We start from the raw sequence: 16,060 nt of genomic DNA on the forward strand, positions 1-16,060 counted from the left end.
TGTCACCCTGTAACCATGGCAACCGTAACGCTGCCGCCTGGAACAACAGAACGTAGCTGTCAAACAAACCCAAACAGTCCTGACCCGCGACAATATGAAACAGGAAAGTACCGCCGTGTATTCCATTTATTTCAACAAAGTAACTGTATTCTGAATACCACCTTTTTAAACGGTAACTGTAACGGAATACAGTTACTCATATTTTGTATTCTGAATACGTAACGGCGGTACATGTATTCCGTTACTCCCCAACACTGCCTGTTGATATAGAGCCGGTACTCATGTTTTGCCAGGATCCCACCAGCTTGTTTGAACTCTTTTATGCGGAATGCAGTGATGGATTCGCTCCAGTTTCCCGTTTTTGATTAATCTTTCCATAGAGCATTGTTCCAAAGCTCCAGAGAATCATCATGTGCTTTTTGGCCAACATTAGATAAGCACTGACATATTTTTATTTGGGAGCAGAAATTCCAGCCTTGATACTCTGACATGAATACCAGTTTTCCCAGAAGTCCCTTTTTGATTGTAGAAAATCATTAGCACTTAAACACTTAAAAGCCTGCAAATCACAGGATAATTCTTTATGTAGATTTCTGTGCCTGCATGTCTTTCTCTGTCTCTAACTCTCTCTGTTTCTGTGTTACACACAGGGAGAGATCACAGGAGTCCTTGTACCAGAAATAACAGAAATATATATATAAATGAAGACTATGACTGAGGATTATGCCCACATATAAATTAATTTCTATTAATTTGTTAAAGGTAGAGATTAAAGGTAAAGATGTGCAAACAATATTCCAGAGAAACAGGGGCAAAAATATTTCCACAGAATGATGGAGCAACTTTGAAATGTCATATTTATTGATACTGAATGACTCTGCACCTCGGGAATAAAACAATTTGGTCCCTTTATGCAATAAACAGAAGATGAGAATGCAGACCATGTGTTGGTGTTGGACATGTACCATGCCTTCTTTTATGTGGTAAGTTCGGTTCCCATCACAGGGTTGCAGTGTTTCTTTTTCCTGATGCAATTGCTGCCTAATGATACTTTAAAATTTCATGGTTTCACTTACTATGACCTTGCCAAAATTGCCTATTTTAGAATTACTGCCATTGGATTAAAAAAGAAAACAAAAAACAACCCCCTCCCTTCTTCCCAGTTCCGGTGTTCTTGTTTGCCTTTAGTGCTGAGTTAACCACAACAAGAGACCAAGAGGATTAACAGTCCTGCGGCTTCTGGGTTTGCTAGAGATTTCTTCTTGTAAACCCCCCCCCCCAAACAAAACGTATTTTCCTACCTTGCTGATGATGCCGTATCTGTGAATTGGCCTGTTTCACAATGCCAAAATACCCCGCCCTTTTAGGTAAAGGTTCGCTCAGACATTTAGTAGCTACAATAACAGCTGACATTTGGGCTGGTCTTCTGAAAATAACAATAAGTCAGTACAAGCAGAGAGAAGTAAAAGAGCTTCTGTGGCATCCTGCAAAGACTTAAATTACTTTGGGGTATTTTAATAGGATGATAGACTGTTTTTCCACCAACATTTCACCAGAGGAATTTTATTGTTTAGCGTGCCCTTGGTTTAAGAACTTAACAAGTGGAGATTCATTCTTAAACAAACGTGAGCATAAATACTATTAAATTAAAAATGTATCTGTGCTGAGAGAAACTTCTTGTTGAGTGGGATTTTTTCCCCAATGCCATCTGTGTTCTGGGACAAGATTTCAAGCACTTCAATAAAAAATAACTATTGGAAAAAATAAATAATGGATTAGGTAAGACATCAAAAAGCAACATTTTATGTCCTCTTATATTAAGAATAAGAGCTTTGAACTTTCACTGCTTCCTGCATTTACACAAGATTAACTAACAAATCCTGCAGCCACGATGCAACTTTAGAAAATATCTCTACATGTGCACAGCAAACAGTTCAGTTTTGAAGATCTCAAGAAATAGTTGTCACAGAACTGAAAGAAGGCTTTGTCAAACTTATTAATTGACAATCTTGTGAAGTCTGTGGTAACATATGTAATAAAAGTGTATTTTTGGTGTTAACATAACTTGTGTAACTTTTGTAGTCATAGCTCAACAGTTGCCTTTCAATAGCCTTATTGTACACAAACTTGTACCATTGGTGTTGGTGTTTTATTTCCATCTGTACCACAAAACACATTTTGTGTGAGGGGAAAATGAACTTTTAGTTCATGAAATTCCTGAAAAAAAATCTATTACTAATTTAAAACTTCACAACAAATTACAGCATAATTCGCAGCATATTTACCGAGAGGCTGTGACATGAGCTAAAGTGATAAAGGGAACAAACAAGACATGAGGTCTGTGAACAGGGGCTTATATTTATATGACCTTAGAATAATTTATTAGTGTGAGAACACTAAAAATCAAATAGCTGGGACAGAAAAGCAGATAGAAATTTTTTCTCATTTCTCTAAAGTTTTTCTGCTTGTCTTCTCTGTTCTTGTTATATTGCTAGAGAATAAGTGTAGGACTCAGGGAGCAGTTTAACAGTTTATTTACAGTCGGATTCTCTGGTAAACACTACAGGTCCATCAGGTCAAAGACAAACAGACTCAGTAGAAGCTTCTACCCACAGGCTGTCAAACATGCCCAGCACAGTTAACCTTCAATCAGGCTCCACCCTGATTAAAGATGTACAATAAAGATCTATCTTATCTTATCGTATCTTCTAAACTGAAAAGAAAACTAAAACAGGCAGGGTGGCAGGATAAGTGGGACTATTTGATAAGCTTGGGCAATATGCAAAAATTTTCCAACCGACAATCGTCAATCAAAACATATAAACTCTAAAGGCGCAAATCAGCCCGAGCATGATTACACTGCTCCACCCATGAAAAATTCTGCGCCTGCGTGAATATATCACCTATTGTCAGCAATAGGTGACCTTCGCACAAGCGCTAAATTTAAACTCCTTAAACTCCTCCACTTGGGGCAGGAACTCGTCCCTGCCCCGGAGTGGGCACGCCACCCTTTTCTGGCTGAGGACCATGGCCTCAGATTTAGAGGTGCTGATTCTCATTCCCACCGCTTCACACTCAGCTGCAAACCGTTCCAAGGCGAGCTGGAGGCCATCACCTGATGAAGCCAACAGAACCACATCACCTGCAAAAAGCATAGATGAGATCCTGAGACCACCCAAGTGAAAGCCTTCCGCCTCTTGGCTACGCCTAGAAATCCTGTCCATAAAAATTATGAACAGAATCAGTGAAAAAGGGCAGCCCCGGTGGACCCCATCATCACCCACCAAGAATGAGTCTGACTTATTGCCGGCTATCCAGGCCGAGCTCTTGCAAAGGTTGTGTAGGGACTGAATGGCCCGTAGCAATGGGCCAGACACCCCACACTCCCGGAGTACCCCCCACAGGACCCCCCGAGGGACACGGTCGAATGGCTTCTCCAAGTCCACAAAACACATGTAGACTCTTTGGGCAAACTCCCATGCACCCTCAAGTATCCTTGAAAGGGATGAAGAGCTAATCCAGTGTTCCACAACCAGGACGGAAACCACATTGTTCCTCCTTATCCGAGGTTCGACTAACGGATGGACTCTCCTCTCCATCACAACAGGATAAAGACATGCTGTGGAAGAGAGCCAGAGACAGGTATGATTCAATGCAGAGAGGTCTATTAACACATAGTGAGTGAGAAAGGTGACTGGAAAGGAAAAACTCAATGCATCATGGGAATCCCCGGCAGCCTACGTCTATTGCAGCTTAACTAAGGGAGGATTCAGGGTCACCTGGTCCAGCCCTAACTATATGCTTTAGCAAAAAGGAAAGTTTTAAGTCTAATCTTAAAAGTAGAGATAGTGTCTGTCTCCCAAATCCAAACTGGAAGCTGGTTCCACAGAAGAGGGGCCTGAAAACTGAAGGCTCTCCCTCCCATTCTACTTTTAAATACTCTAGGAACAACAAGTAGGCCTGCAGAGCGAGAGTGAAGTGCTCTAATATGGTGATATGTTACTACAAGGTCGTTATGGCCAAACTGTGGTATTGCACAGAAGACCAATAACAAAACACCGCTCGGGCTCAGATCTGGGAGGCTGTTCCTCCCAATCACGCCCCTCCAGGTCTCGCTTTCACTCCACCAGATTTTGGCCTGCTCAGTGGTGGTAATTAGGCTACTACTCATCTTTGAACTCTTCTAACTCTGATTTCTTTTGTGTTCCCTCGCTGCAAATGCTTTTCTTGAAAAAGGCTCAGTTTGACTCCTTCAAGTCCAACTCATCTACATCCTTGAGCCAGTCTACTTCTGCTTAAGTAAAGAAACACCAATGCTCACCTGCCCGCCCACTCTTTACTTGAATTTCCACTCTGGATTTCTCCAGCCTGTGTGCCTTCCTCCCTACAGCCTGATAAAACAAAGTAAACAAGTAAGGAACCAAACAAAAGCTCAAAACGATCTCAAATAGTAAGGTTGGGCGATTTGGTAAATATATCGTCTATCGATGATAGGCTGAGCCTTACACTGATCGTTTTTACAAGAGTGATTTATTTATGTATTTATTTATTTATTTATTTGCCCATGAGTACGTTTGCTAATAATGTTGGTTGAAGCTAAGAGAAGCAGTCAAAAAAATAATAATAGAGCTATTTTAATTGCACCCTCTTCCATCTGCTAACAAATGCACCCTCCTCAGAGTGCAGGTGGCTGGCCTCTCCCTTAGAGATAGGGTGAGAAGTTCGGCCATTTGGAAGGGGCTCAGAGTAGAGCCGCTGCTCCTTCACATCGAAAGGAGCCAGTTGAGGTGGTTCGGGCATCTGACAAGGATGCTTCCTGGGCGCCTCCTGGGTGAGGTGTTCCGGGCATGTCCCACCGGGAGGAGGCCCCGGGGCAGACCCAGGACACGCTGGGCTTCTCTGCTTGGGCTGCTGGCCCTGCGACCCAGTCCCTGATAAGCGGAAGAAAATGAATGGATGGAGGTTTGATGAGGTGATAAAAAACAGGTATGATGACTAGAGCCCACAGACTTGTACTGTCAAGCAGGATTTCATTCTAGGTAGCTTTAGGGTTAACCCGGGTTTTCCTGTACTAAAAAGGCAGTTGACCTCTTACCTTTGTAAAATTGTTAATGTAACTGGTAACCTAACCTGCGTCAGAGCAGATTAGATTAGAGATCTGCAAGTGTAAAAGCACCACTTACTAACCAATCAGTTCTCTGGAAAATAGCATTTACCTTTGCTCTCAGGCTACTAAACACCATGGTAGCTTGATCCATTATATTCTTCAGTGTCTTAATGACAGTGCTGTGATATTGGTAAGTCATGTTTACACAATCAGCATTTTTTTTCCAGCTTTTCTTCCTGCCCTTGAATAGGCTACACTTTATGTATTTAGCTCTTTTCATGTCTTATTGACCAAAATATTTATAGCGTAGACATGTTCATACGGCACTTTTTAACACTAAACTACTGTACAGAGCGTTTCATGTTATATTACTAATTTACTTCCATTCTGTAGTATGTTGCTAAAATTTGTTGCTCAGCTGCTTGTACACCCAGATGTTACCAGTTTCACATGTAGTGGCTTATCCCGATTGTCAGTATTGGGCTAAGTGAATACATATAATGAAAAAATATCCTGGGTATGTTGAACCTGCTTTGTAGTATGGGGTTCAGGAAACTGGAGGGCCCATCTGCAGGCAAGCATGCCTCAAGAACAAGTTCACTGCTCCACCTCAGAGGAGAGAGCGAGAGACAGAAAAAAGAGAGAGGAAGAAAAACAAACCCAGACTGTGAGGACCATGTACTCCTGCCTGTGACCTAGAAATGTGCTCAGTATACTATGCAGAAAGGATGTCTCAGTTCCTAAAATGCATGGAGGACATACATGAGAAGAGACCTCAAGGAGTTGTAATCAAGTGCTCCTTTGCAGAAGTGTTTTTACCATGAGTTTATAAAAGAGAATGTGACACAGCTGGAATATATGAACCGTGACAAGTGGAGAACTCTTGAAATAACATTCTTTGCATTCAAATGTCGATTCACTTATTTAAGGTGTGCTGTAGGTCATTTAACTGACATTGCTTTAAGATGATGCTCCAATATGGAATTAAAAGTATGCAGCTTGGGACATGAGAAATGGATGAGGACCCACTCTTTGCGTGGGTTAGAAAGGGTTAAGTTGAACTGGTTGATATCAAACGTTGTATCGCCTTGGATCCTATAGAGGCTGAACGTTCTGTATTGTAGATGTTAACATGTCTAGGTCCATCCGCCAGGAAACGTACTTATCTGGAGTATTCATTACATATTTTCTGTGCCACATCAGAGAAAGAACAGGTGTATTTCATGTCATAATACTAAAAGTGGGAGACGGCTTTTGTTTGCATTTAATGTCAGCTAGCTTTCAAAATTATCATGTTTCCCCTTTGAAATCAGTCAAAAGGAAGACTCAATAGGGAAGCGGTGCGTTATTCAAATGTAGACAATAAGGCAACACCCATTCAACTTCTTTTGTCGATGCATTTGCAAATAAACAGCCTCAAGGGAGACTTGCCAGTATTAATTAATTACTCTTAGAAAATAGAGTTGTGTGTGTGTTTTTTTTTAATAGACTGACATAACATACCAAAGATGCTTTTATAAGGGGAAACAGGAAAAAGCCAGCTCACGGCATATTGTAGCACAGCGTGGTTCACTTATCTGACTCTGATTAAAATAACTGCTCTCCAGATGGTCTGATGAAACCTACAGCAGCTCTCGTGTGGGGGTGAGATGCTGACCAATGTTCTCTGTGGAGTGGAAACATGGGTGCCTAGTAACGGGATCCTCTCCAGAAATAAAAGGCTGAAGTTAAGTGATTCATCATCAAGTGAGAGCTGGCGCTGAAAGCAGGCCTGAAAGAAGCATTCAGGAGCCACTGAGTCACAGTGTGCGGAGAGGTAATCTTAGATCAGATGACAGGGGTTTGAGTTGTTGCACACCCTCACTCTGCACTGAGGTGACACCGAACAAGTGCTCTCAAGGTCTCCGATTCATCTGCATGCACGCCCCCGTCTCTCCTCTGATGCTTCATCCCACAGAGGTGATCCAGCTCCCTTCATCACTGTCTGTCTCAACTTTGGTCTTGCTCTCTCTGTCCTGTCATTAGATTCATTCAGCTTACATTTAACTGACATTTTTCTGTTATCACTGTACTCTTAGACATACAATGTGTTGCAAATCGCTCTCCACTGTCATGCAGTCTTCTAACAACAATAACAAATAACTGAATAAATAATTCTGTCAGTTTTCAGACACATCCAGCTTAAATAAATCGTATCATACACCACGCACATTTGGAAAGCCTAGTCCTTAGGTCATAAAAAGCTGGGACAATCTAAACTACAGAAGACCTAGACTATGAATAAACAATAACACCACAAAAACATCAACTGTTGGGGAACACTGGAACAACACAAAGAAGATGGGGTCAAATGTTTCTGACACAAATCAATAGACAGCCACAGAAAGAAAGAACATCATGATCAGGCACTGCAGGCTATTTTTTTGACTTCTTATCCCTTGTTATCATGTGGTCAATATTAAAAACATAACGTTTTTGTACCCTTACCTACGTCTTTAAGACTAAAACCGCACGCTTATTCCATTAAATTTCAACATTAAGCCGTTTTTTTTTTTCCTAAAATAAAGTTTAAAATTTCCATGTGAAATTGTGGCCCGTACTTTGTTTACCAGCATCCCTCAAAATCTCTTTCTGAATCAAATCTTAGGATTGAATGGCAGCTACCCCCATTTATAATAGAAGCTAAGACAAAGACATTCTGTTGGCTGATGCCAACTTGAAAGCACATTGGCAGTGGCATTTTTGCATGGCTTTAATACTTCAACAGGACACAGGAGCTGCTTTAATACTTATATAAGAAACTTTATAACTTCCTTTATACCTTAATGAATAACACAGACTGCCTCTTACAACAAAAACATTAAAGTCACATTTAATTAAAATTACCTTCCCCCAGTTCAGTTGACTCAAGGGGTTTTCCAACAGAAGCTTACTTGGTCCGGTATAACCAGTTTTGACGAAACTATATTTTAGCTTGTCACAGATAAATCTAACACAACGAGATGACAAGTTAGTTTGAATGTAGCAGGAATGAAAGGGAACGTTCATAAGATGGTGTGGCTAACAAAAAGACAGGAGGCAGAGCTGGAGGTGGTAGAGGTCAAGATGTTAAGATTTTCATTGTGATTGACCTGGATGGACAAGAATAAAAATGAATATATCAAAGGGACAGTCATTTTTGGAGAAGTCAGAGAGGCACAGTTTAGAAGGTTTGGACATGCGAAGAGGATATACTGAGCAAGAGATGCCGAATATGGAGCTGCCTGACAGGAGAAAAGGGGGATTAGAAGAAACTAGGATTAGATTCATAGTTGCAGTGAAGGAGGAGATGCAGAGGCTTGGTGTGGCCGCTGTGTCTAGCCCTAAAGGAACTAGCCAAAAAGAAGAAGATGACAGATTAATAAGACAAAGTGTGCATGACATGACCTACTGGCAAATATGTAGTTTCCTGCTTTTGAATTTATTACACTTCGTCGAAACAAGTCACTAATGTTGGTGTGTGAATAGGCCATAGGGCAGTTAACCCGAATCGTCAGTGTCACAGCTACAGTGGCCTGCTGAGCTAAGGTTACATGAATGACTTTATGTGTAAACTGCACTTTGAAGGTTCCTTATTACTGATTTTGGTGGGTTAGTGCTACATAAAAACATGCTTTTTTCATGACTGGTTGCAAAACACACAAAACTTTTTGAAAGAGAGGTTTGCAGCCCTTTTCAAAAGTCTTTAGTGAAAAAATAACGTTTTCCTTTTTTTCATTCATATGCAATTTATATATTTTCTATCTATTCAATGTATATATTTTTCTATTTTCATATGTTTTTTCAAAATCACATTCCAGCTATAAAGAGCTCCGTCTGAGGTAGTGAGAAAATATTTCAGTCTGGTTCGTTTATGCGAACAATAAGATCCAGTTTCAGGACACTGAAGTTTAAAACACAGCGGGTGTTGCCTGGACAGAAAAATAGACATAAAAAAATCAGACCACATGAGCAGTAACTGCTCAGTGTTTATAAATCATGAAACAAATGAGACTGCTTTTTAGTCTGCCACCTGCAACTAGTCCACTAGTAGAACACAGTCTGTGGTGAAAAGGTTATGTAAGTGCTTCCTTTATGTAAACAGATGTGAATAACACATTAGCATAGGCGATGCATGGGTGTGCTGACCCTGCCATTCCTAACCTTCTATCTCTACCTGTCTCCTCTTCCTCCTCCCCAGGTCCAGCACTACTGAGGGGGGCCTTCTCAGTTTCCCTCCTGCCCAGAAAAAATCAATATTGGGAGGCGGTCTGAAAGACCTTTCACAGGAGTATTACAGCACAGCCCAGCACTCTGATAAGCCTCGTGTTACGTCCTCTCGGGACGGGGCTTGCCAGGCCTGTGCTTCCCACCTGGGGGGAAGGCATTCTGCTCTGGCCACAGGGAAGAGCGCCATAAAGGGCAAGATGTGAATCACAAGTCTATTGGTGTGGGTTATTAGTAACATTAGAGCGTCTGACTTGTGACTAGAGGCCTGTGCTGATTCCCACACACACACTCACAGGGAGAGGACATGCACAGAAAACATGCTTTATTTTGAAAAATATGCTTTATTTACACAAATATACGGAGAGCTAGGGGCACAGCATTCACAAAATTACCTTAATGACTACAGGGATTCAGTTGTGTCCTCCCACACATGCTCTTTCCTGTGCCTCCACACACCTGGACTCACACACAAAAATCTCATGCACACATACCACCCTCACCAGAATGATTCATGGGGACAAAAATGTACATGTTGGAAAAAAGAAAGCAAATGCCAGGAAGCCTACATGCCATTAGAATAAAAGAAAACCTTCCTAGCTCTTCACATATTTACTTTCCATTTTTTCTCAACTGAAGAACACATATGGCAAATCACACTGTCTTACATCAAATAACCTTGAATAACCCTGTCAGGCAGAATTTGGTGAGGGTCGGTGGTTGGTATGCCCGATATTTACTCATATCAGATTCGTCTGCTTGGTGACCTTACACAGAAAGATTGATGATAATCATAATGTTTGTTCCTAATCAAAAAGAAAACTATATCTCTGTTAGATAGATAGGCAGTACCATTTTTTTCTTCCTGTTCTTTTGTGTTCCCAAAAGTGAACATGTTAAACCTGTAACCGCATCACAAGTTCCTTTTAGTGGCATGTCTTAGCCTGTCAAGCTTGTTTAAATATTTTTAACCTTACCTTATCAAATGAATTTACTTTAGGTGGCAGATATCCAGAAAGATTTCTACCAAGCCAGAACTATTTAGTGCTGTTACTTAGTAAGTTAGATTTGTTTTCTTTGGTAGAATTTAATGAACTTTTATACTATTCAAAGGAAGCATAATAATTTGTTGGACTGTATTGTCACTGCATTGTGGCGCATGTCATTGACTCGATGCTACATCGAATCTTAAAGTCCTGGGAAAAATTACTTGAAATATATAACTTTGTCCTCATATCATGGCTATTTCATGGCTAAACGGGAATGTGGGTTTGTTTTGTTCAGTTTTGAATATTTACACAGCCATCCAATTGTGCTAAACTCTGGAATTAAGTGACAAGTTTAAAGTCTGAAAAAGACCCATGTGACTTTCATAGCCAATCAATATAAAAATCACACAGACAAATACCGACAGACTGTAACATATTTTCCCAGATTTAGTCATTTTGTCATATAAATGTTGACCCAAATCCTTTTACTCAGTAATGACTTTGATATCATGTGAGTATTCCAGGAACACATCTACTGTGTATTTGAGCCGAAGCTGAGCAGCATGATCTTGTTTTATTGTGTTTACTATGCACTGGCTCAGAGTGTTGGCTGTGAAGGGTTTCAAGCTGTTGCTACCACAGTACAGTTGCAAGCATTGTTATTTTTGGATAAGTCCCACAGTTATAGCCCTCTCCAAAGTGCATCCACTTAAACGCTGTTTGTCATAGTCATTTGCGCTCAGTTGTTTTTCAGAACTGTTATCTAAACCAGAACTTGTGGAGAAACACTGACTCACATCTATCTTTTCCTGAGACCAAACACAACTGAAGACAAATTTAAAAAAAAGATTAGAACATGTATCCAAGTCCCATTGAAGGGTGCATAAGGGACTGATCCATCAAGTGTGCTCACACAAAGAGCCAGCACACTGTGGTCCAAGTTCAGCTGGCTTACAGTCACAAAAGAAAAAAAAGAGAAAAGGTCTCGTTGCTAAATGCACTTCCTTCTTCCATTCGTGCATCTGGGAGTCATCTAAGGGGAAGGATGGGAAAGCGGAAGCTCCTGGCAGTGAGGCAGAAATCAGCGAGGTTATGAAAGCTAGTGTTGAGAAATGGGAAAGCTATTTTCACAGGAGTTGTCTGTGGAATTAGTTTATTTTCTTCATGAAAGCATTGCACTCAGTCTTTGCAAGTCGACCCAGAAATTCCAACAGTGACACAATTTTCATATACTGGGCTCTGTGAGCCATCACAATGGACTTTGGAAAGGAAAAAGTGAAAATGAAAGACTATTAGTAGGTGACCTGCTCTACCACCTGAGCTACAGCCACCCAGCCAAGTCCGTTGATGGCAAAATAGTGTATGTTCACAGAACACTTCCCATGTTAGAGAAAATCCTTTCACTCCTTTCATATCTAACCAAGTGCCGAACACTCTGCAGGAGGTAGACACTTCTTCTTTCAGCTACTCCCTTTAAGAGGCTGCCACAGATCATCTGCCCGGTCTCAGTCTATTCCTAGGAATCTCACACCAACCCTCTGCATGTCCATTGTCACTACATCCAGGAATATTCTCTGCTGTCTTCTTATTTTCCTCCTGCCTGGCAGCTCCGTATTCAATATTCATTGTCTAATATGCCCTCTGTACGGCTCAGCCTGCCTTTTTGTCAAACTCACCATTCCATACCATACATCACAGAAAGTCTCATAACCATCTTGCAAACTTTCCCTTTTACTCTTGCATCTTGATTATTAGTCATTATCTCTCTCTTCCACAGTGTTTCTTTTTTCCTGTCTTCCTCCCCTAACCCTAACCAGTCCTGGCAGATGGACGCCCCTCCCTCAGCCGGGTTCTGCTGGAGGTTTCTTCCTGTTAAAAGAGAGTTTTTTCCCCACTGTCACCAAAGTGCTTGCTCATAGGGGGTCATATGATTGTTGGGGTTTTCTCTGTTGTATTATTGTAGGGTCTTTACCTTACAATATTAAGCGGCTTAAGGCCACTGTTGTGATTTAGTAAAAATTAAATAAAATTGAATTAAATTGAGATTCGTGTCTGACTTCATCTGTCCACCTCTCTGTCACCTCTTTAAACAAGAGGGACCTCAGAACCAACCCCTTATTTAATCAGACCCTCACCTTAAATCCATCCGTGACTCCTACTGTACACCTACCACTGTCTCGGTGCTCTCGTACATGTCCTGCACGAGCCTCACATACTTCTCTGCCACTCTTTGGTTCCTCATGCAGCATCACAGTTCTTCTCTTGGCACTCTATCGTGTGCTTTCTCTCAATCTACAAAGACACAATGCAACTCCTTCTGTCCTTCTCTGTACTTCTCTATCAACACTCTCAAAACAAACATCCTATAACCAGTCAGACTTGTGCAGGCCAAAGCAGCTTAGCTAGTGAGTGCTGCAGAGGAGCCAGTAAATTGGATGATTGTGAGGAGGACGTATATTTTGTAACAGAAGCCTGTGGTCCAGTTCAGTTCAATTTATATAGCACTGATTTACAACAACAGTTGTCACAAGATGCTTTCAACTGTAATGCAAAGAAGCTACATTTTAGAAAGAAACAAATAACGTGACCCCTATGAGCTAGCATTTGATGACCCTGGGAAGGAAAAATTTGCTTTTAACAGTAAAAAACCTCAAAAAAGAAACAGGCTCTGACAGGGGCAGCCTGTCGCAACAGATGGCTATCTGTTGCGACTGGTTGGTGAAGGAAAATAGAACTGCAGACAGAAGAGACAGGGCAAACTATCTGGAAGAGAGCCAGAGCTATTTTTTAATGATTACACATAGTACTGGTGTATAAATACACAGAGTAAAAAGAAGAGTCAATTAAGTCAATGAAGAGAAGCTAATATGGGAGAAAAATTGTCCCTTTTTCTAGTTTCAGTTGGTATTCTTGCTGCAGCATTCTGGTTCAAATGAAGGCTTTTCAAAGTACCTGACTTCTAGATGCATGCATTTATTACTCCTAGAAATAATAAATGCATGAACTCAGCAGCACTCTGAGACAGGATGTTTCTCATTTTAGTGATACTACGGAAATGACTGAAGGCAGTCCCACATATTTGTTTAATGTGCTCACTGAATGTCATACCCTGATCAAAAATGACTTAAATATTCCTCACAGTGTTACTGGAGGCCAGAGTAAAGCAATGCAGAGTAAACGTCTGGTTAGACATCACGTTTCTACAATTTTAGGAACCTCTTTTTGAAATTTTGAAGTAGGAAATTAGAGTTCATTTAGGCATTTACATCTTTTCAAAATGCCTGCAGATTTCTGTCAATTGGATGAATAAAACTGGGTATCATCTGCAGAGTAATAAAAATGTATGCATTCCCTAAGCTCCCATGGTGCCACTTTTAAAATTCACATAGCCCACCAACAAAGATTGCTTAATCTCATTTAAAAGTGAAGCATTCTTAGAATGGGGTTTAACAGGCACATTGATGGTTTGGAGGAAGAAAATACTGACGATAAAAAGATTGATCAGAGATGCGGCAGTGCTTGATAGCACATCTGTGGGATGGCTGAGAAGAAAAGCTTGGACAATGTTTTGGATTGACTGGGATGGCTATTCTTTTCTCTAATAGTTAAAAATTTACTTGTGAAAAATTCATAAAGTCATTATTAGTTATGGTTAAAGAAATACGTCTCAACAGAGCTCTGACTCTTTGTAAGCCTGGGTACAGTACTGAAAAGAAATCTGGGGTTGTTCCTGTTTTCCTCTGTATGTGTTGAATGCAGTAGAAAGATGCCATAGATTTCCAAAGGGCTTTTTGTATAGAGTAAAAAACTCTTGTTCCAGATCAAATGCAGATCTGCTTAATGGCTGCACCCCCGTTTCATTTCCATTACATGCTATCTGCTTTGAAGTAAATGTTATAGAGTTATGCCTTTAATTTGCTGCCTCCTGTTTCAGAGGACCTACAGTAACCAGTAATGTGTAATCAATTATTGTACATTTTAAATGTAATAAAAAAGTCTGACAAAAGAGGAAATACTTTTAAATGTTCAGTTTCTATGCTCTATGTTCGGAGAAGACTCAGAGTATAAAACGGTGGTTACGTTTTTAGAGAAGCTAACTTAGTCTAATAAAAAATTTAATGGATTTTTGAGGCCATCAAGATCCCAAAGACTTCTGAGATCTACATGGATGTTTCATCATTATTTTATCAAAACTGAGCAAGAAATCAGGTAGAAAGTCTTGCTTTCAATTTCTTCATACATGAGCTCCTCTCCTTACATCTTTTCAACACATTTAGCAGGTAGACATTGTTATATCTGCCATAAAGTGAAAACTTCATAAGACAAAGTATGTTTATATGTCTGCTTGACAGATTCAACTAAGAGCCACCAGAATGGGGTATGATGACAAAGATGTGTAACATGGGCTTGAAATCACTTGTAATACAGCTCAGAAATATGGCACCTCTAAAACACATGTTTTAGGGGTGCAACATATAAAGGACTGATATACACAGAGAGTTTTACAAACACCTTACAATACTCACCAAAAGACTTAAAAACAACAAAAACTTCCACAAATCCACTACAAACTGGACCTGGGAACAATATGCTTATTTGCACACTCAGTCACATAGTTACTGACCACACTCAACGTACTATATTTGCACATTTTGCATCTTGCACATGGCTTTGTCCTGTTTGTCTACAATATCCTGACCATAACTTGAACCTGGTATTCAATACCTACTGCACAATCCACTTTGTATTGTCTCTGTCCTGTCTGTGTTAATTGTACAGTTAGTAGTGTATAGTTATTATAATAGTATTGTATAGTTGGTAATTAGTACCCTTTTATCCCTTAATTTTACCCAAATTTAGCAAGTTATTTATTTGTAATTCCTAGTTTTCTGTCTCTCTGAGATATATCTTCTATATTCTTATAAATGCACCATGGGGGTGAAACAGCATTTTCGTACGCTGTATGCTGTGTATACTGTTGTATTGACAATAAAGTTCTTGAATCTTGAATCAGTGCATTCACTGGCATGATGTTTATTGTTGATGTGAAAGAGGACAGAGGGAGCAAAGTGTATAGTCAGATAAGGTCTGGTCAGACATGCAAAAAGTTGACTAAACAGCACCTTAAAGTAAAAGAAAGAAAGAACGAAGGAAACATACATTCTGGTAAGTCAACCCACTAGTACCAAGGGTACTTACCTCATTTTTACCTTTGACGTATTGCACATGCATATTCTGGACGCCAACATTCATTTAATCACAAATGTCATCAAATATTCCTGTTTATTAAGTCTGTACTTTAAAGTACAGGGTGGGCCATTTATATGGATACACCGTAATAAAATGGGAATGGTTGGTGATATTAAAGTCCTGTTTGTGGCACATTAGTATATGTGAGGGGGCAAACTCCTCAAGATGGGTGGTGACCATGGTGGCCATTTAGAAGTCGACCATCTTGGTTACAACTTTTGTTTTTTCAATAGGAAGAGGGCCATGTGACACATCAAACTTATTGGTAATGTCACAAGAAAATCAATGGTGTGCTTGGTTTCAATGTAACTTTATTCTTTCATGAGTTATTTACAAGTTTCTCTTTGTTCACAGCCATTGACATGTCGAAGAGGTTAACACGTGAGGAGCGGATCGAAATTGTGTTGATATCTGGTGAACGCAGTAACCGAGTTATTGCAGCAGATTTCAATGCAAGACACTCTACGAG

Source organism: Oreochromis aureus, linkage group 7 (assembly GCF_013358895.1).
Source record: "Oreochromis aureus strain Israel breed Guangdong linkage group 7, ZZ_aureus, whole genome shotgun sequence".
NCBI classification, from domain to species: Eukaryota; Metazoa; Chordata; class Actinopteri; order Cichliformes; family Cichlidae; genus Oreochromis; species Oreochromis aureus.